The sequence below is a fragment of the Chiloscyllium plagiosum genome, unplaced genomic scaffold (assembly GCF_037043375.1).
Source record: "Chiloscyllium plagiosum isolate Xiang-an unplaced genomic scaffold, Cpla_swu_hap1 HiC_scaffold_27, whole genome shotgun sequence".
Lineage (NCBI taxonomy): Eukaryota > Metazoa > Chordata > Chondrichthyes > Orectolobiformes > Hemiscylliidae > Chiloscyllium > Chiloscyllium plagiosum.
In genome coordinates, this window is record NW_028270165.1 from 11,813,587 (window position 1) to 11,834,271 (window position 20,685).

The window sequence follows — 20,685 nt, forward strand, 5'->3', positions numbered from 1 at the left end:
GCCGAAACATGCACACGTTTGGACTTTGGGAAGACACTGGAACACGCAGAGGAAACCCATGCAAACACAGGGGGAATTACATGCAAACGCCACACAGTCAGTCACCCTGAGGTTGGAATCAAATCTGGGTCCTGGCGCTATGAGGCAGCAGTGCTAACCACTGAGCCACCACCCCCCCTTCCCCCTCCACTCCCCCAGTAGAAAACAAAAAAGCCTACCAACTCTCCCACTACCCCCACTGTCAGAAAGGGCAGGAGGTTCAGTCCTGGGGGTGACCCTCAGCAGCGTTACCGGCAGAATCTGATTGTTAGGAGCATTGGTGCCTCCACTGGTGCTTGTTCAAGCTGCAGGACATTGTGAACCTCTGCCCACACTCGGTGCAGGCAAACGGCCTCTCCCCAGTGTGGACCCGCTGGTGCGTCAGTAGAGTGGAGGAGACAGCAAAGCCCTTCCCTCACTCGAGGCAGGTGAACGGCCTCTCCCCAGTGTGGACCCACTGGTGTGTCAGCAGGTGGGAGGCCTGGGTAAAGCCCTTCCCGCACTCAGAGCAGCTGAAGGGCCTTTCCCCAGTGTGGACCCGCTGGTGCTTCAGCAGGTCGGATGAGCGTGTAAAGCACTTCCCGCAGACAGAGCAGGTGAATGGCCTCTCGCCGGTGTGGACCCACCGGTGAGCCAGCAGGTCAGAGGAATCGCTGAAGGCCTTCCCACATTTGGGGCAGGGGAAGGGCTTCTCACCGGTGTGGACCCGCCGGTGAATCACGAGGTGGGAGAAGCGAGTGAACATCTTCCCACAATCGGGGCAGCGGAAGGGCCTCTCCCCTGTGTGCATCCACTGGTGCCTCATCAGGGCGGAGGAATCGTTGAATGCCTTCCCACACTTGAGGCAGCTGAAGGGCCTCTCCCCTGTGTGAACCCGCAAGTGCCTCAGCCGGGCGGAGGAATCGCTGAAGCTCTTCCTGCACTCAGGGCAGCTGAAGGGCCTCTCCCCTGTGTGCACCCGCCGGTGCCTCAGCAGGGCGGAGGAATCACTGAAGGCCTTCCCACACTCAGGACTCGAGAATGGCTTCTCCCTGGTGTGACTGCGCCGATGTGTCTCCAGGACAGATGGGACACGGAAGCCTTTCCTGCAGTCGCCACACTTCCATGGTTTCTCCATGGCCGAAGCTACAGTTGCACACAAACGCGTGTATGTCCCCTCCCTGCCTTGAATTCCTCTTTTCAGGCCAGATAACTGTTTCAGGCTCGACACTCAGTGCGTTGCTGCAACAGTAGGGGCTCTCTTCCAGTCCCACTGATGCTGAAAACGTACTGAAACAGGAACCAATTGGATCACAGTTGAAAATTGTTGCAGTCCTGATGGATTGAGTGACTCACAAATGCTGGAGAATCAGAGTCGAAAACTGCAGGTCAGGCAGCATCTGAGGAGCAGGAGAGTCAATGGTTCAGGCATCTGCCTTTCATCTGTTGATTTTGAAACTGCATCTTCATATCAAATACTCTGAAAAGAGATTACAAAAGTCATCACTGTCAGTCCAGGGTAGAAATTCAGAACAAGCAATTCTACTTTCTGCAGAACATTCTTTTCTTTTGTTATTCCACAAAACTGAAAGCACCATCCTTCTCTCTCTCTCCCTCTATTCTCACTCCATTCTAATTCTCCTGAAAGTGCTGATTCAGGATCTGACAGGGACAGAAGAGCAGAACAGTCACAACTGACATCTTTCTGAATTTTGGATACCTCCACCTGAAAATTAATATCTTCCACGACATTGGGATCCTGTTGAGAGTGAGCAGGTCTGATTTTTGGTAGTAAAAATTAGAGTGCGTTACATTGTGGAAACAGGCCCTTCGGGCCAACAAGTCCACACGGCCCCGCCGAAGCGCAACCCACCCATACCCATAACCTAACACTGCGGGAAATTTAGCATGGCCAACCCACCTAAACTGCATATTTTTGGATTGTGGAAGGAAATCGGAGCACCCGGAGGAAACCCACGCAGACACGGGGAGAACGTGCAAACTCCACACAGTCAGTCGCCTGAGGCGGGAATTGAGCCAAGGTCTCTGGCGGTGTGAGGCAGCAGTGCTAACTGCTGTGCCACCGTGCCGCCCTTGTGTGTAGTGTGTAAATTCAGGATGAACCTGCAATGCAGCTTCTTGGCAATCAATCAGACACAAAATGGTGAACGTGCCCCCACAGGAGTTTTAGAATGAAACATCAAGGCTATGACACCAGAGAGAAATTGAACAGACTGGCGTGGCAAACCAGAGTCATCTCGATATACAGCACAGAAACAGGTCCTTTGGTCCACTGGTCTATGCTGACCAGATATCCTCGCTGAATCTGGTCTCATTTGCCAGCATTTGGCCCATATCCCTCTAAACCCTTCCTATTCATAAACCGATCCAGATGCCTTTTAAATGTGTCATAATTATACCAGCATCTACTACTTCCTCTAGCAGCTCTTTCCTTACACGTGCCATCTTCTGCATGAATTGCCCCTTAGGTTCCTTTTAAATTCCTCGCCCCCTCCCTGGGCCACCTCACCCTTAACCTGTTACTCTATAGTTCTACACTCTCAGAGAAAAGACCTTGTCTATTTACCCTATCCATCCCTCTCTTGATTTTATAAACACTGGAAGCATCAACGGCTCAGGGCGGGGATGGGGTGGGGGTGGGGAGTGGGGATAGGAAGCCGAAAGTGCTGGAGCCAACACGGAAGAAGAGGACACAAAACCTTGAAGCTGCAATGAGGAATACTGCATGTGCTGTACTTGTACCTGTTGATTTTATTTGTGGGAATCAAGTGCATTTTAAAAATAAAAACAAACAAGATATCTATCCCTCCCCTTTCCCAATCTCCTAATGCTGTCCTGAACACAGAGTGAGAGAATTGGGAGCAGGTGTTGGCCATTTGAGCCTGCACCAACACTGAACACATCATAACTGAATATGAATATACCTACAGCCAGGTGGATAGATTGGGTTTTCTTTCACTGGAGCAGAGGAGATTGAGTGGTGACCTTATAGAGGATTATAATATCATGAAGGGTACAGATGAGGTGAAAGGCAGATGTCCTTTCCCTAGGGTGGGGCTTTCAAAATTAGGGAGCAAATTTTGAAGGGGAGAGGAGAAAGATTTTAAAAAGACATGAAGAGCTCCATTTTTTTCACACAGAGAGTGTTTGTGTGTGGAATGTGTGTCCAGAGGAAGTAGTGGATGCTTGTTCAGTGACAATGTTTAAATGACATTTGGAAATGGACATGAATAGGAAAGGTCCAGATGGATATGGGCCAATCACTGGCAGATGGGACTAGTTGGGTTTGAGAACATAGTCAGCGTAGACCAGTTGGACCGAAGGGTCTGTTTCTGTGCTGTATGATCCTGTAGCTGTTCTTAAAACCATTTTCTTGGAAACCCAAGATGGCGGTGGTTTAAGTGGTCTGCTGTGTTGGGCTCTGTGCCATACCCCCGGACATTTACACCTCCCCCCACCTCATTAACCATCCGTAGGAGAAAACAATTGCTAATATAAACTTACTGAACGTCTGGAGCTGCTATAATTGTGGTTTGACAGCTTTAGGACCAGAATGAAAGCAAATGAAGGAAAGGGGCCGACAGGGGTGCAGCAGGCAGGGCACTCCCCTACTGCATCGGGGGTGCCTGGAGCCATTGCTCAAACTCCCAGGGCAGACCCTTTGGATTTAATGGGACTGCAGCAGTTACTCTCGGAGTTTGCCAAATTCTGAGAAAAGATTGAAGCAGCGGTGGAACCACTATCTGCCACGCTGGAAAAGCTTGGTCAGTAAATTCAAATGTTGGCCCGAAGAGAATAGGCAGCGGAGGAGAGGACCGTGGCATCGAGACTGCGGCGGAGGTCTCAGGAGGAAGGATCCAAACGCTGGAAGACCAGGTTCGGGTCCTTCAGGAGCAAGCGGACGACCTGGAAAACTAAAGTAGAAGAAATATGTTACAGCTCGTGGATCTTCTGGAATACCGAGGAAGGCGAAGACCTTATTGGATTCCTGGGGCTGGAGTTGGAGTCGGGCCTGTTGAGTGTGGAGCGGGCCCACCGGATCGAAATGCGCAGGTCCGGGTCGGACCTGCAGCCCCGCGTGGTCCTAGTGTGCCTCCAGCATTATAAAGAAAAACAGTTAGTGATTGAAACAGCAAGAAGACTGGGAAGAGATCCACAGGCTTTAATGCAGAAAGACTCAAGAATAATATATTTTCAGGACTTCTCAGGAGCCTGGATTAAGAAAAGGGAATTTGATGAAGTTAAGAGAAAATTAAGGAGAAAATTAAGAATACAATATTCCTTGAGGTCCCTGACCGTATTGCGTTTCACTCATGGAGGGACGGTGTATAATTTTGATTCAGCAGTAAAGGCAAAGGACTTTGCGAATTCTCTGAATTAAAGAAATCGAGTCGGGGTGAAGGCGGGAGGGACATCATTTCAGACAACGCTACGTTTTTGCCCCTTTTTTGTGGTTATTGGATTTATACGAACTGCCTTGACAAAAAACTGGAATTATTTAGTGTATCGGTCAGTTACATATTGTGTGGGGCCTTTTTCTTTTACTGCTGTCCTTTTGTTTTTGGATTGGGGGTGGCTATACCTGTGCTTAAGATGTATGGAGAAGGGGTGTGGGGAGATGGGCAACCATTGTTAACTCTCAGAATGTAAATAACATCTTTTTTACAATCTGTGAATTGGGGCACAGCCTCAGTGGAAAGGAGCCAGGATGGTGGCAATGGTGGGGTTTGGGGAGGGTGGGGATAAGAGATCTCTACATAATTGAGGGTTATTTGAGCGTTTGCTTAAGTTATATGTGATGGTTAGATTTTTATTTATCGTAGTTTTTAATAGGAGCAGTTTTTAGACTTTATAGAGTTAATGTCTTTGTTGCTCACTGCACCCGGATAAGCTTCCTCCTCTTGGGAAACCACGGGCTGCCCTGGATGACCATGGATACTGATTCGTTCAGGTGGTACACCTGGAATGTAAAAGGGAGCCATTCCCCCGTTAAAAAGAAAGAAGGTGCTGTCAAGCCTCAGGAAGGAAAAGGTGTACATCGCCCTGCTGCAGGGGACACATTTAACTGATAAGGAACATCTGAAACTGCAGCAAGGAGGTTATGATAGGGTATTCTTCTCATCCTTTAGCTCCAAGTGTAGAGGAGTGGCTATACTGGTAAGAAGGAACCTCCGTTTGCAGGTAATAGAGCAAATGAAGGACAAACATGGACTGTCCGTCATTCTTAAAGCTCTAATACATGGAGAAGAGTATGGCGTCCTGAATGTGTATTGTCCCCCCGGTGCACCCTCTTAAATTTCTAATTGATGCAGTTGCTAAATTAATGAGTCTTGGGGTACGCCGCATGGTCACTGGAAAGGATTTTAATCGCCTAATAGATCCCGAGGTAGACAGGGTGCCAAGGGGCCAGGCAGGTACACCTGCTCAATCTGAGCAGTTGGTGGACATGTGCGAGGAGTTGGGATTAGTGGATGTGTGGAGGCATCTCCACCCTAATGGAAGAGACTTTACTTTCTCTCCCAACCCACACAAGTACCACATGGGAACTGACACTTTTTAATGCCATTGGATTGCTTGGACAGAACATTGGCTTGTGAAATTGGCAATATAGCTGTCTCGGACCATGTGCCAGTGTAATTAGATGGTAAAATCAAGAGTGGTGGAATGGATGCATAGCACTGGTGCATGGACCCATTCGTGTTAAGGGATAGCAAATTTGTTGAGTACATCACAAGAGTTCAGAGCCATCTGGGATATCAACTCGGGTACGGCCAGTAATCCGGAAATACTGTAGGAGGCCACTAAGGCATATTTATGAGGCCTGATTATTTTTTATTCAACGACTAGAAGGACAGAAGGATGCAGAGGAAGGAGTAACAACAGATGTTGGAGACCCGTCTGCAGATAGCTGAGGAAGTATATTATAATAGGCCTTCACTGGTCATGCTGCAGCTCTCTGGGCTGCTCCCAACTCATTGCACACACTGGGAAAAAAACGTCTGCTTTGCTCAACAAAGATTGTTTGAATTTGGAGATGAGCCACGTAGATATCTGGCTAGAAAGAAAAATGCTTCCCAATCTATTATGTCTGTTAGATAGAAGGTTGGCACAGTTACCCTTGAGTTAACGAAGATTAATGTTAGATTTAGAACATAGAACATAGAACAATACAGCGCAGTACAGGCCCTTTGGCCCTCGATGTTGCGCCGATCCAAGCCCACCTAACCTATACTAACCCACTATCCTCCATATACCTATCCAATGCCCGCTTAAATGCCCATAAAGAGGGAGAGTCCACCACTGCTACTGGCAGGGCATTCCATGAACTTACAACTCGCTGAGTGAAGAACCTACCCCTAACTTCAGTCCTATATCTACCCCCCATTAATTTAAAGTTATGCCCCCTTGTAATACCCGACTCCATACGCGGGAAAAGGTTCACACTGTCAACCCTATCTAACCCCCTAATCATCTTGTACACCTCAATCAAGTCACCCCTAAACCTTCTTTTCTCTAATGAAAACAGCACTAAGTGTCTCAGTCTTTCCTCATACGATCTTCCTTCCATACCAGGCAACATCCTGGTAAACCTCCTCTGCACCCGTTCCAGTGCCTCCACATCCTTCCTATAGTATGGCGACCAAAACTGCACACAATATTCCAGATGCGGCCGCACCAGAGTCTTATACAACTGCATCATGACCTCAGGACTCCGGAACTCAATTCCTCTACCAATAAAAGCCAGTACGCCATATGCCTTCCTCACCGCACTATTTACCTGGGTGGCAACTTTCAGAGATCTGTGTACATGGACACCAAGATCCCTCTGCTCATCCACACTACCAAGTATCCGACCATTAGCCCAGTACCCCATTTTTTTGTTATTCTTCCCAAAGTGAATCACCTCACATTTAGCTACATTGAATTCCATTTGCCACCTCTCTGCCCAGCTCTGCAGCTTCTCTATATCCTGCTGTAACCTGCCACATCCTTCCTCACTGTCAACAACTCCTCCGACTTTCGTATCATCCGCAAACTTGCTCACCCAACCTTCTAACCCCTCTTCCAGGTCATTTATAAAAATGACAAACAGCAATGGTCCCAAAACAGATCCTTGCGGAACACCGCTAGTGACGGCACTCCATGAAGAAACTTTGCCATCAACTACTACCCTCTGTCTTCTTCCATCCAGCCAATTCCTAATCCAAACCTCCAACTCACCCTCAATGCCATATCTCCGTATTTTCTGCCATATCTCCGTATTTAGTGAATACTTTGCAGAGTTCTATCAGTCAGAGGGAGATGAACACAGTGCAGCGAGAATGCAGGCCTTCTTTGAGATTCTGCACCTCCCTAGTATAAACACGGAACAGGTTTCCTGTTGAATGGGCCTATGACAATACAGGAGGTGCAGGATGCAATAAAGCATCTCCAAGGTGGCAAACACTGGGGTCAGATGGATTCCCAAGTGAATTCTATAAGGAATTCATAAATGTGTTGGTGGAGCCACCTCTGAGGATGTATAGCTATTCATATGCACAGGATTATCTTCCGCCCTCTCTTAGTGAGGCTAATATCTCCCTCATTTTAAAGAAGGAGAAAGAGCCCGAAGAATGTGCTTTATACAGACCCATTTCACTGTTGAATGTAGAATTTAAAATTCTAACCAAGACGCTGGCCCTGAGGTTGGAAAAGGTGTTGTTCTGTATTGTGAAAGAAGATCAGATGGGTTTTGTAAAGGGCCCTTGCTCCTCCAACAATATCAGGAGGGTACTGAACATGGTGCAGGCATGCCAGCAAAGGTTGATCCTGGGTTCAGCGGCCTCCCTAGATGCAGAAAAGGCATTTGACCAGATAGAATGGCTATACCTGTTTGGGGTCCTCAAGCGCTTTGGTCTGGGGACAACCTTTGCTAGATGGGTGGTGGTGTTGTATAATGATCCGAAGGCAGCAGTCATCACAAACGGCAATAAGTCAGATAAATTAAAACCTGGGAGAGGTAGTCGCCAAGGCTGTCCTCTTTCACCGCTGCTATTTACCTTGGCAATTGAGCCATTAGCTGAGGCTATCAGGAGGGACCCTGAAATAGTGGCGCCAGGAGTGGGAATGGGGGAACATAAGATTACCCTATATGCTGATGATGTCCTTTTGTTCTTGGCCAATCTGGAGGAGTCCGTTCCTCGATTGATTCAAACAATTAATTTATTTGGCAGATTTTCGGGCTGCAAGATCAAATTTACAAAATCAGAAGCTATGCGGATGGGGGACGGGAAGAATTAGTGGAGGTGCCTGATCTGAAGGATGGAATGCAGTTCCTGTTTAGATGGTCGTCAAAAGGGTTTTTGTATTTGGGAATTTATATTACCCCTGCCTTCCACCAGCTGTATAAAGTTAACTATGTACTATTACTCGAGAGGATAAAGCAGGATTTGCAGCGGTGGGGCGGATTACCGTTATCATGGTTAGGCCGAATAGCTCTGATTAAAATGAATGTTCTTCCTCGCCTGTTGTACCCCATGAGAATGCTCCTGTTGTTGCTACCCAGATAAGTATTACTGAGGCTCAATGGTTGGCTAGGTTCTTTTATTTGGTGTCGCAGCCGCCCCCTAATTAAGTTTACCAAATTGCAGCTCTCACAGGGTGAGGAGCAGTGGACCTTTTGGACTTGAAGAGATATCAAATAAGCGCTTTCTTAGCATATGTGTGTGACTGGGCACGAGGGGACTTGGGTAGATTTTGCTTGACGTTGAAGCATTGCAGTCGAGATGTCCCCTAGTTAATCTATTATTCATTGATAAGATGAAATCCGAGACTGAGCAGTGTAAGAGTACAATCATTCTAAATCCAGTAAAAGCCTGGAGGATAATGAGGCAAGACAAGGGCAATTGGCTGAAGACCTCACTGATTACCCCACTGATGGCAGCCCAAGGATTTAAACCTGGGGCAATGGACTCTGGCTTTAAGTCATGGGAGAATAAAGGAATCTTCTGTCTGGGAGATTTATTCCAGGGTTAGGTCTTGATGTCATTTAGCCAGCTAAGTCAGAAATATGCATTGTCTAATAGGGACCTTTTCCGGTACTTTCAGCCAACGGATTATATACAGAGGAATACCACGCTCCTGGCTCAGCATTACAGGTCAAATGTGGAATAAAGAGTACTCTGGTGTACAGGTGCTCTTTCAGTTAGTACGTTGTATCATTTACAGAAGGGACGTACCTGAGGGGATGTGGAGGGACACTCTAGGATGTGGAATCGGGAGCTAGGATAGGATATTTCATTAGAAGTATGGCAAGATATATGGGAAAATGTAAGGAAAATTTCAATATGTAACAAAGCACAGGGCATGCAATTGAAGATTTTACATAGGGCTTATGTGGTGCCAGAGAGGCTAGCTAAGTTCAAGATAGGCACATCACCAGGGTGTCCCAAATGTAAAATTAGTATAGGCACTCACACACTGCTATTGGTCATGTTGTAAGATCCAGAGATACTGGAGTGCTATAGCAAGGGAGCTGAAGGGCATCCTGGGGGATTAAAGTTAAAGTGAATCCGGTATTTCTTCTTCTGGGGTTGCCAAATTGGCCTTCTCTCGGAGAACACAGGAACAGACTGTAACATTCTTATGCACTGTGCAAGGAAGAACATTTTAATTAATTGGACGTTGGAAAACCCCCAGGGCTTATGAGGTGGCACATGCTGGTGATGGAGCATCCCCCCCAAGATGACCTCACAAATATGGTGCACCACAAAACAGTAGTTTTACAAGACGTGGCAGCCCTTTCTAAATTATATTGATGTAGACTGATCAGCAGTATTAATTAGAGCCGTGGTATAGCTGTGGGAATCAGTCTGGGCGCTCATGGGGCACTGGGAGGGCAAGGCTGGGTGAAAAGAATACGGGTGCAATAACTGGTGCTCCCATGGATGGGAGCCTTAATGGAGGTGTGGTGAGTGAAATAGAATAAAGTAATGTGATAGAATTCAAATTAACTTAAATTATGTTTAATTTTATTTTTATTCAATTTGATTGTAGTTTAGTTTAAGCTAAGTTTGTTCCAGTAGAATAATAGGTAGCTCATTATTAATAGTATCATAATATGACATTGTTGTACTGCTATGTTTCTGTATTTTGGTATTGTTCTTTTTTGTATATGGAGGTGTTGTGAGAGATTTGAAAAAGTTTCTAATAAAAGTATATATTTTTTAAAATTTCTTGCCTTCCCCCATAACTATTTTTGACATTCAAAAGTCAGATGAACTCAGCTTTGAATATATTCAATATCTCCCTAACTACAGGAAGGCATCCCCACTTTGAACTGAATTCCTCTTGCTAATATACCACTTGCCTTGCTGATTGCTTGCTGCACCTCTGTGACAACTGGCATTGACTGGAGTAGAAAGCCTGAGCAGAAGGTAGCTGCGGCACGTTTGTACATCCACACATCATTCCTGGTGAAGGGCTTTTGCCCAAAACGTTAACTGTTCTGCACCTCGGATGCTGTCTGACCAGCTGTGCTTTTCCAGCGCCACATTTTTCGACTCTGATTTCCGTTATCTGCAATCCTCACTTACTCCACATCCCAATATATCACCATTTAAACAATGTACCTCCTTCCTGTTTTTATTTCATAGGAAAGGCTATCACTTCACACTGCGTTACTACATTTACCATGTATTTGCCAATTAAGACACATACCTGAACCAACTTTGCTGCAAGTCAAGAACTGAACACCAGAGTGAAAAAATAAAATGGAAAAGGGGGTGAGAAGAGTGTGTTGTACTCACAGATGTTGGACAGAGGAAAGAAGTTGCAGTCTGGGATGAAGTTCAATCTTCATTCATAGAGAGAGGAGCAGCAACACCTTCACAAGCGCATGGTCTAACTTCCGCATTCCGACATTAGAGGGGAGACTCTCAATGGCAGGAGGACCACACTCCTTCCCGTCCTTCAGGGCTTCCCATTGGTCGATCAAGAATGTTGCGTGCCGTTTCCGCTGACAGCAAAGAGCATGCGTAGTATTTTGCTGACACCAGCAAAATACATGTGCAATGCTTCCTGACATCGAGAAGCATGCGCAGTATGCCCAGTGGAGATGCTGGTCCAACTGCCAATCGGAGAGAAAAAAAAGCTGGAGTCAGACTTGTTTGTTTCCCTGAGGCTCAACAGTTTATTCCTTTTGCATTTTGTGTGGCTGCTCAATTTTTGAATGTCTTTTCCCCAGGGTAGAGGAATGCCAAAACTGGAGGGGCATAGGTTTAGGGTGAGAGGGGGTTTAAATGGGACCGAACTCGTAACGTTTTCATGCAGAGCGTGGTATATGTATGGAATGAGCTGCCAGAGACAATGGTCGAGGCTGGAACAATTACAACATTTAAAAGGCATCTGGATGGGTATATGAATAGGAAGGGTTGAGAGAGATATGGGCCAAATGGTGGCAAATGGATTACCAGATTAATTTAGAATATGTGGTTGGCATGCACCGACAGGTTTGTTTCCCTGCTCTGCAACTCTATGACTCTATTTCTAATTAATCTGAACCAACTTCGCAAGTCGAGGATTTGACCATTCCATCCTTACAGCTTGTCCTCAACTGTGGCCTAATTGCACAGATTTCAATGCAAGTTTCAGTAAAATGCAGCTTTTAAAAAAAAATTGAATTTGCTTTCAAACTTTACTTATGGTTTTGAAAGTATCATTTTAGCGATTCTCAATGTTAAAGATCAGCCATTTCTCACACCACACCCTCCCATCTCGCAGGTAGAGTCATCACCATCCACGCTCTCTCTATCCTTAGAAGGGCTGATACAGTGATCAAAGAGGGCTCGACGCACAAGAAAGGATGAGAATGGGGTTGCAGGTAGAGAAATTGGACGGCAAACAGAGGCTGGGCGTAGACAGAGAGAGAAATCGACACGGGGACAGAACATTGGAGTTAGAGAAACACTGGGGGTGCACAGGGTGGGGGCAGAGCGTTTGACAGAGAGAGAGAGAATGGGTGTGCAGAATGTGGGGAGAGAGAATGGATGTGGGTCAGTGCGTGGGGAAAGAATGCAAGGGGGCAGAGGGTGGGGGAGAAAGAGAGCAACAATGAATGTTAGGAGAGGGTGAGGGAAGAGAGAGGGAATGGATGGAGAGCAGAGGGTGGGGAAAGAGAGAGAATGGAGGGGAGCAGAGAGTGGGAGGAGAGAGAGAATGAGTGTGGGGAGAGGGACTGGATGGAGGAAGGCAGAGGGTGGACGAGAGACTGGACTAGACAGGGGGAAGAGGGTATGGAGATAGAATGGACGGAGAGGATGGCATGTGTGTGAGAGGGGGGAAGCGAGATAGCGAGAGAGAATAGACAGGGGGCGCTGTGGGCATGATTGGATCTTGATTGAATGGGGAGTTGGGAATGCGTCCCACCCACTCCCATCATCCCCTTCTTTGCACATGTGCAGTGCAGATTATTGTGAATGATGCGAGGGAGAATCTGGAGCGTGAGCGCAATTACACTCAGATCCTGGCATCAGCAAACCACTGCCTTTCTGTTTTAAAAACTAAATAAAGATGTGGACAATATACTGGGAATGGCAAGAAGTGACTAAGAAACTGAACCGAGAGTCGGCGCTTTCCGGTGAGGGGAGCTGGGCAAAAACAGGAGGATGGAAGGATGAATTCGAGTTGGAATCCATTGAAAGGTGGAGGAAATGGGAGACAGAGATTTCGGGTAGGAGATAGGGAAGGCTGCTCGGTACAAACTAGAATTCTCTTATCCTATTTCCTGCCTGCACTGACAGCAATGATCTGTTTTCTCAAGGTATTAGCAGAGGAGGATTTGCTGTTCAGGCGTGCACAAAAAATTTACTCAGGGCCTGAATATCAGCAGCGTTTGAATCGAGGAGGGGAAGTTACTTCAAACATCAACGTGACTTGAGAAGCCCCGTGATTCCACACAGCCTGCGTGGGAGTGTTCCAGGGTTCTGACTGTGCAGAGAACTTTAACTCTGTAGCGAAATGTGGACTAGTGTTCTCGCTGTAGACGAGCCCTTCTTTGGATCGTTGAAGCTGCTGAGACGCAATGACCCCTGCACCGTGGAAACTCTGTGGAAGCAAATTCAATTCCCCAAACGGGCTGGAGTGTCACCAGGACTGGCATGAAGCCAATCGATTCCTTCAATCCTGGAATGAAGTCAATCGATTCCTTCAATCCAAGACTGTGGGCGGCGCGGCAGTAGCTCAGTGGTTAGCACCGCTGCCTCACAGTGCCAGGGACTTGAGTTCGATCCCACCCTCATGGTGATTGTGTAGAGTTTGCACTTTTCTACCCTCCCCCCTCCCATCTGTGGGTGCTCTGGTTTCCTCCCAAGGTCCCAAAATGTGCAGCTTAGAGTGGATTGGGCATTCTAAATTCAGGGATTAGCTGTGGAGGTTATTAGGTGGGATGCTCTAACAGGGGTCAGAGTGGATTGTTGGGCCAAAGGGCCTGTTTCCACAGTGTGGGGGTTTGATGATTCCCCCATCGTGTCTGCAGCCTGGCTTCCAGCTGCATCTCTTTGAGCCGAAGGTCCTCCAGCATGTTTTCCCTCGTTTCCAGCACCCAGAACCTCCCACCTTCTGCAAATCGAAAGACAAATCCCACCCTGCCCTCTCCAATGTGTGCAAAGTAACTGCTTATTCAGTTTTAGTGGCCCAGCAGAGGCTGGAAGCCAAGTTCAGAACACATGAGGATGGCCTCAACCAGGACCTTGGGTTCATGTCACATGACAGGTAACCCCACTTCACTGTCACGCTCTCTCACACCCACACAAAGCATACACTCTCACACACGCTCACATTCACACAGATCACTCTCTCAGACACACACACACATATACACCCTCTCTCAGGCTGATACTCTATCACTCACACACTTTATCAAGCACACACACACATCCTCTCATGCATGCACACTTACATATAAGGCTTTTGTGTGATTTTGAATTTGCAGAATTATATTTGCAGATACATTGTGCGCTTTTTGAGCAAAATACAATCTACAGGCAGTCAATCCATGTGAGATTTTATAAATTCCTACTTTGAAAATAGAACCAGTCTCACTCAAGATTGGGATAGAGACCTTAAGTTGTCTCGAGAATGTGTCTTCAAACAAGTTCTGGGATTTACATATTAATGAAACAAAACCTGCAACCTATTCTAAAAGATGAAAGACTTCACAACAATCTAAGTTTGTTCTATATCATTTCTGTTGCATGAAACTGCGATCTTTTGCTATAAATTCTCCTATGATCCTGCGCCACAAACACCTGATGAAGGTGCAGTGTTCCAAAAGTTAGTGCTTCCAAATAAACATGTTGGACTATAACCTGGTGTTGTATGATTTTTAACTTTGTTTCTCATGAATACATCCCACACTTCCCGGTGCTGCCAGTAAACGTTACAATGTCGATGAAATGATGCAATACCTGCAGAGATGAAAAATTTACAATTTCTAACGATATTAGCTACTCATTCACTGCTCCTTCTGATACATGACATTGGAAACTTAGTGCAAGAGGTTGAAAAGAGTGAGCAGCTTTAAAACAAAAACCTATTGGATCTCATAGCTTTCATTAACAGTCTGAGACTGGGGTTAAGTTCAAGTAACCTTTATTGCCACCCAACTTTGTTACAGCTTCAGATCTCCCCAGCAAAAAAAAAGTATATGAAAAGAAGCTTTTTTTTTAAACATCTCAAAGCTCACACACTCCTCCCAACTCCACTTCCTTTACTGTTGGTCAGCGCCGAGTTGTCCCTTTATAATTGGATCCTTGGTACAGCCTTAAGCTAAAGGAAGTATTGCCTCACTCAGCAATTTAAACCCGCACACTGTACTCCCACTCATTTGCCATGGGGTGGGGGTGGGGGCAGTCAAGAGTCAACCATGCTGCTGTGGGTCTGGAGTCAGGTGTAGGTCAGACCGGGTAAAGGATGCAGTTGAGATGACTGAGTGAATCCTTTCCCACAATGGCAGTTTCCTTTCCTAAAAGGGACATAAGTGAATTAGATGGCAGTTTCTCTCCCCAAAAATGGATTCATTATTAGATTCAGAACTCCAAATTTCTGACCGAATTCCAATCTCACCATCTGCCTCGGCGGGATTCAAACCCCGGGAATCCCCGGAACTGGGTTGATAGTCCAGTCGACAATGTCACTCAGCCGTCGCTCCTTCAATCCCCCTGCAATGGCACATGAACTCAATGGACAATAGGTGCAGGATTAGGCCACTCTGCCCTTCGAGCCTGCACCACCATTCGTTATGATCATGGCTGATCGTCCTCAATCAGTATCCTGTTCCTGCCTTACCTCCATAACCCTTGATTCCACTATCCTTGAGAGCTCTATCCAACTCTTTCTTAAACGAATCCAGAGACTGGGCCTCCACTGCCTTCTGGGGCACAGCATTCCACACAGCCACCACTCTCTGGGTGAAGACGTTTCTCCTCATCTCTGTCCTAAATGGCTTAACCCTTATTTTTAAGCTGCGTCCTCTGGTTCGGGACTCACCCATCAGCGGAAACATTTTTCCTGCCTCCAGAGTGTCCAATCCTTTAATAATCTTATACGTCTCAATCAGATCCCCTCTCAGTCTTCTAATCTCAAGGATATACAAGCCCAGTCGCTCCAATATTTCAACATAAGATAGTCCTGCCATTCCAGGAATTGACCTCGTGAACCTACGCTGCACTCCCTCAATAGGCAGAATGTCTTTCCTCAAATTTGGAGACCAGAACTGCACACAATATTCCAGTTGCGGTCTCACCAGCGCCCTGTACAGCTGCAGAAGAAACGTTTTGCTTCTATACTCAATCCCTCTTGTAATGAAGGCCAGCATGCTATTGGCTTTCTTCACTACCTGCTGTACCTGCATGCTTGCCTTCATTGACTGGTGTGCAAGAACACCCAGATTTCTTTGTACTGCCCCTTTACCTAACTTGACTCCATTTAGGTAGTAATCTGCCTTCCTGTTCTTGCCACCAAAGTGGATAACCATACATTAAACTGCATCTGCCATGCATCTGTCCACTCACCTCACCTGTCAAGGTCACCTTGTAATCTCCTAACATCCTCCTCATATTTCACCCTGCCACCCAGCTTTGTATCATCAGCAAATTTGCTTATGTGACTATTAATACCATCTTCCATATCATTAATATATATTGTAAAAAGCTGCGGACCCAGCACTGATCCCTGCAGTAGCCCACTGGTCACCGCCTGCCATTCTGTCAGGGAGACATTTATCACTAGTCTTTGTTTCCTGTCAGCCAACCAATTTTCAATCCAAGTCAGTAGTTTGCCCCCAATACTATGCGCCATAATTTTGCTCACTAACCTCCTATGTGGGACTTTATCAAAGGCTTTCTGAAAGTCCAGGTACACTACATCCACTGGATCTCCCTTGTCCATCTTCAGAGTTACATCCTCAAAAAATTCCAGAACTCGCTGGTGGCTCCGCAGGTGGGAGGAGCGGGTGAAGCCCTTTCCACACTGAGAGCAGATGAACGCCCTCTCCATGATATGGACCCTTTGGTAGATTACAGTGTAGATGTCTGAGTGAACGCCTTCCCGCACACAGAGCATGTGAACGGCCTCTCCCTGGTGTGTATCGGCAGGTGTCTCCACAAGTTGCCCACATGACTGAAGCTCTTCTCGCACTTAGGGCAGGTGAACGGCGCCTCTTTGCTGTGGACCTGCTGATGGGTCAGCAGGGTGTCAGAATCGACAAATCCTTTCCTGCACTCAGAGCAGGTGAACGGCCTCTTCCCCAGGTGAACCCGCTGGTGTTTCAGGACGTGGGATGCATCGATGAATCGCTGCCCACACAGAGAGCAGGAGAACGGCCTTTCCCTACTGTGAACCTGCTGGTGTGTCTGCAGGTGGGACAACTGATTGAATCATCTCCCACAATGGTGGCAGATGAACGGCCTCTCCCTGGTGTGAACTCGCTGGTGTGTCTGCAGGCTGCACAGCCAACTGAATCCCTTCCCACATACTGAGCAGGAGAACAGCGTCTCCCCAGTGAGAACGCATCTGTGGGTGTCTAGCACCAATGGGGAAGGGAACCCTTTCCCACAGTCCCCACATTTCCATGGTTTCCCCATGAGGGGAGCATTCTTTGTGTCGCGCTGGGTTTGAAATTCAAAACAGAATGGATACATAGTCTCTCCCCACTGTGAGGGTTGAGATTTTGATCCCCCAAGCTGAGTAAATTGCTTGACGCATTTTTCACAGACAGCGTACTGAATCTCCCTCACTCGGGTGTCTCAGTATTATTCCTGCCATACGAGTGTTCAAAATCTCTCACACAGACAAAAGCAAACATTTCTTCTTGAATTGAATGGCTGCTGATATTCAAGCCCCAATGATTCAAGTGGCTCTGTCAGAAGATGACGTATCATTTGTTTTCAGATTTCTTTCTGCATGTCTTCCTCCAAAAAAAAATCACAAATTGAGTGATCACTGTCAGTACTGTTAAATGAACATAACATCGGTGGCAATTCCTGTATATTGCCAGATGAGTGCTGACCATATATTATGCAGGACGCAGAAAACCCTCATGCAACAAGATAGCCTTCAGTGTGTTTGGAGGAAAATTTAATTTAGATTGCAATAACCTGGAACAAGCTGTCGACAAAGGTGCTGGAAATGGAGCTGAATCACGAATATGATAATGAAATGTCAAGACTGCTTGGGAAAAGAAAGCCAGTGAAGTTACTGAATGACTTCCTGCTGTCCTAGTAAATACAAAAGAGACAAGAGATATAGAACGTAACTCTATTTCTGCATTAGAAGGTAAAAAATCATAGCCACAAAGTTTTTATAACAGCCAACAATATCAGATATACACCATATGAAGCAACAGATATCTACATTTGAAATCAATGTGCCAATCCCTTAAATACTGCTCAGTTCCATAAGAAACTACCCTTATAATTTTGAACATGAGGAAAGAAGTAAACCTTTTCCAGGGTACAAACTCTATACGTGCCAAACTGAGGGAATACACAAGGAAAATGTCTTTGAGAAGGACAGAGAGCATCTGAGCACCTTTGGAGAGCCTGCTCCCTCCATGGAGTCACTCCAGTTGCTACATGTGAACAGTCTCCACCCAACACAACCCCCCACCCACGCCTCTCTCTCTCCCCCTCCCAGGATGAGGAATAGAAAGGGGGAGACGTTGCTATGCTCCCAGATGTTGCCCAGAGGGAGGGAGTTTCACTCTGAAATTGACAGGGCTACCTCCACGTTGAGACGTCCACAATGGGGGAGAGAGGGCACATTGGGAGGGGAGGACACTTTGCAAACTCCTTTCGCTTTCCTCCACGTCAATGCAGTTTGAGTTCAAGCAAAGCACAGGGTATAATTTTAGCTTTACACTCTCAGAAAAACCCCACCTCTGTGAATCCAACACTTTACTCTCCCCTCCACTCGATGGAAATATCGATTTGAGAGATTCCAGAGTTGGAGTTGCTACCATACCTGCTGTAGGGGGTTTGGTAGAAGCTATTCATTTTAATGAACCATTTCATTTTAACCTCATGCTTGCCATTCAAATACTAATTTTACACAGAGGGTGGTTGATGTGTGGAATGAACCTCCTCAGGAAGCGGTGGATGCGGGTACAATAAAAAGACATTTGTTTTAGTACATGAACAGGAAAAATTTGGAGGGATACAGACCAACAGCAGGCAGGAGAGACTGATTTAGTTTTTGATTATGGTTGGCATGGACTGGTTGGACCAAAGGTCCATGACCATGCTGTATGACTCGATGGTAAGTTCATAGTTCCTTGAAAGGGGAGTCGCACATAGACAGAATAGTGAAGAAGGTGTTTGATATGCCTGCCTTTATTGGTCAGTGCACTGAGTGCAGGAGTCAGGAGGTCATGTTGGGACTGTAGAAGACATTGGTTAGGCTACGCTTGGAGTATTGCAAGCAATTCTGGTACCACCGATCCCACCCTGACACACCATAAACCAGAGATAGTGACTGAAATTGACTCTGATACAAAATCAAATCATTAAATCGCTCCAGTGCAGAAAGAGGCCATTTGACTCGTTGAATGCATTGAGTACAGGATTTGGGAGGTCATGTTGTAGCTGTACAAGACATTGGTTCACCCACTTTTCGATTCTTGCATTCGATTCTGGTCTCCCTACTGTAGGATAGGAACGATGTTGTGAAACTTGAAAGTGTGCAGAAAAGATTGATAAGGATGTCGCCAGGGTTGGAGGGTTTGTGGTATAAGGAGAGCCTGAATAGGATGGGGCTGCTTCCCTGGAGTGTCAGAGGCTGAGGGGTGATCTTATGGACATTTATAAAATCATGAGGGGCACGGATAGAGTAAATAGGCTAGAGGAAGTGGTGGAGGCTGGTACAATTACAACATTTAAAAGGCATCTGGATGGGTGTGTGAATAGGAAAGGTTTGGAGGGATATGGGCCAAATGCTGGCAAATGGGACACTAGATTTAAATAGGACATCTTGTCAGCATGGATGTGTTGGATCAAAAAGTCTATTTCCGTGTTGTATATGTCTATGTTTATTTGATGACAGATGCTTTATTTCTGTTGATGTAAATATTGTTAGGGAAAGAGAATTCCTCTAGTAGGGGACGATAAGAATCCTGGGAGACCCCCAATTCTGGTTTACGATCTAATGAACACACTTTAAGCACCAAATGTGCATTTATGTCTCATTTTGTTTCATTTTTCTTATTTTATTCCCTGCTCCAATGACCCTCTCAGTCTGGATGGTTCTCAGGCTGAGAATATTGTGGATTGGGCCTTGATCGACTGAATGTTTTATTGCTCTGGAAGGTGTAAAAGGGGCTCAAAGTTTCAGCAGAAAGCCAGCTGAGCTGAGAACAGACAACATCTTTCTCTGGGAACAGGGAGAAGAGGACAGAGAAATCAGAACCTGAAATCCGAGCCGACACCAGAGTACCATGTTATTAGTGCTTTGATTAGCAGTGCCAACCCTCGACCTTTACCTCGCTTCCTATTCAACTTGAATGCCACGTACCCCCTCAATATTCAGATCCAATCCATGTCATCCTGAAGCCATGTCCCTGTAAGGAGTCTCAGATCATAAATATTCTCTTCAATGTGTGCAGTCAATTCATTCAGTTTTGTGACATTGCAGCACACATTCAGCCATACAGTCTTCAGTTTCAATTCTTGTGTTCTGTAGAATCCAGTTTTGATTGATTAGATTAGATTCCCTACAGTGTAGAAACAGGCCCTTGGGCCCAACAAGTCCACACCGACACCCTGAAGAGTAACCCTCCCAGACCCATTTCTTTCTGATTAATGAACCTCACACTATGGACAATTTAGCATGGTCATTTGACCTGACCTGCACAATTTTGGACTGGGACATTTACTTTCCGTGTCCCTTTCTATCATTCTCTGATGTTCATTTCCACATCACTACATTGCTCACCTGCCTTGATACGGATTGGCCATACAAAATGCATGTTCATACATTCCCAGTAATAGAAGCAGGAGTAGGCCATTTGGTCCATCAAGCTACTCCACCATTCATTAAGATCATGGCTCATCTATCCATCGTCTCAGCTCCTCTTACCTGCATTATCCTGACTATCGTAAATTCACCTACCATACA

At 46.2% G+C, this 20,685-nt stretch overlaps 1 pseudogene; it reads right to left on the minus strand.

The window, feature by feature from the left end:
* Window positions 1-259: 259 nt before the first annotated feature.
* Window positions 260-1,156, minus strand: LOC148143119 (uncharacterized; annotated as a pseudogene).
* Window positions 1,157-20,685: the final 19,529 nt, after the last annotated feature.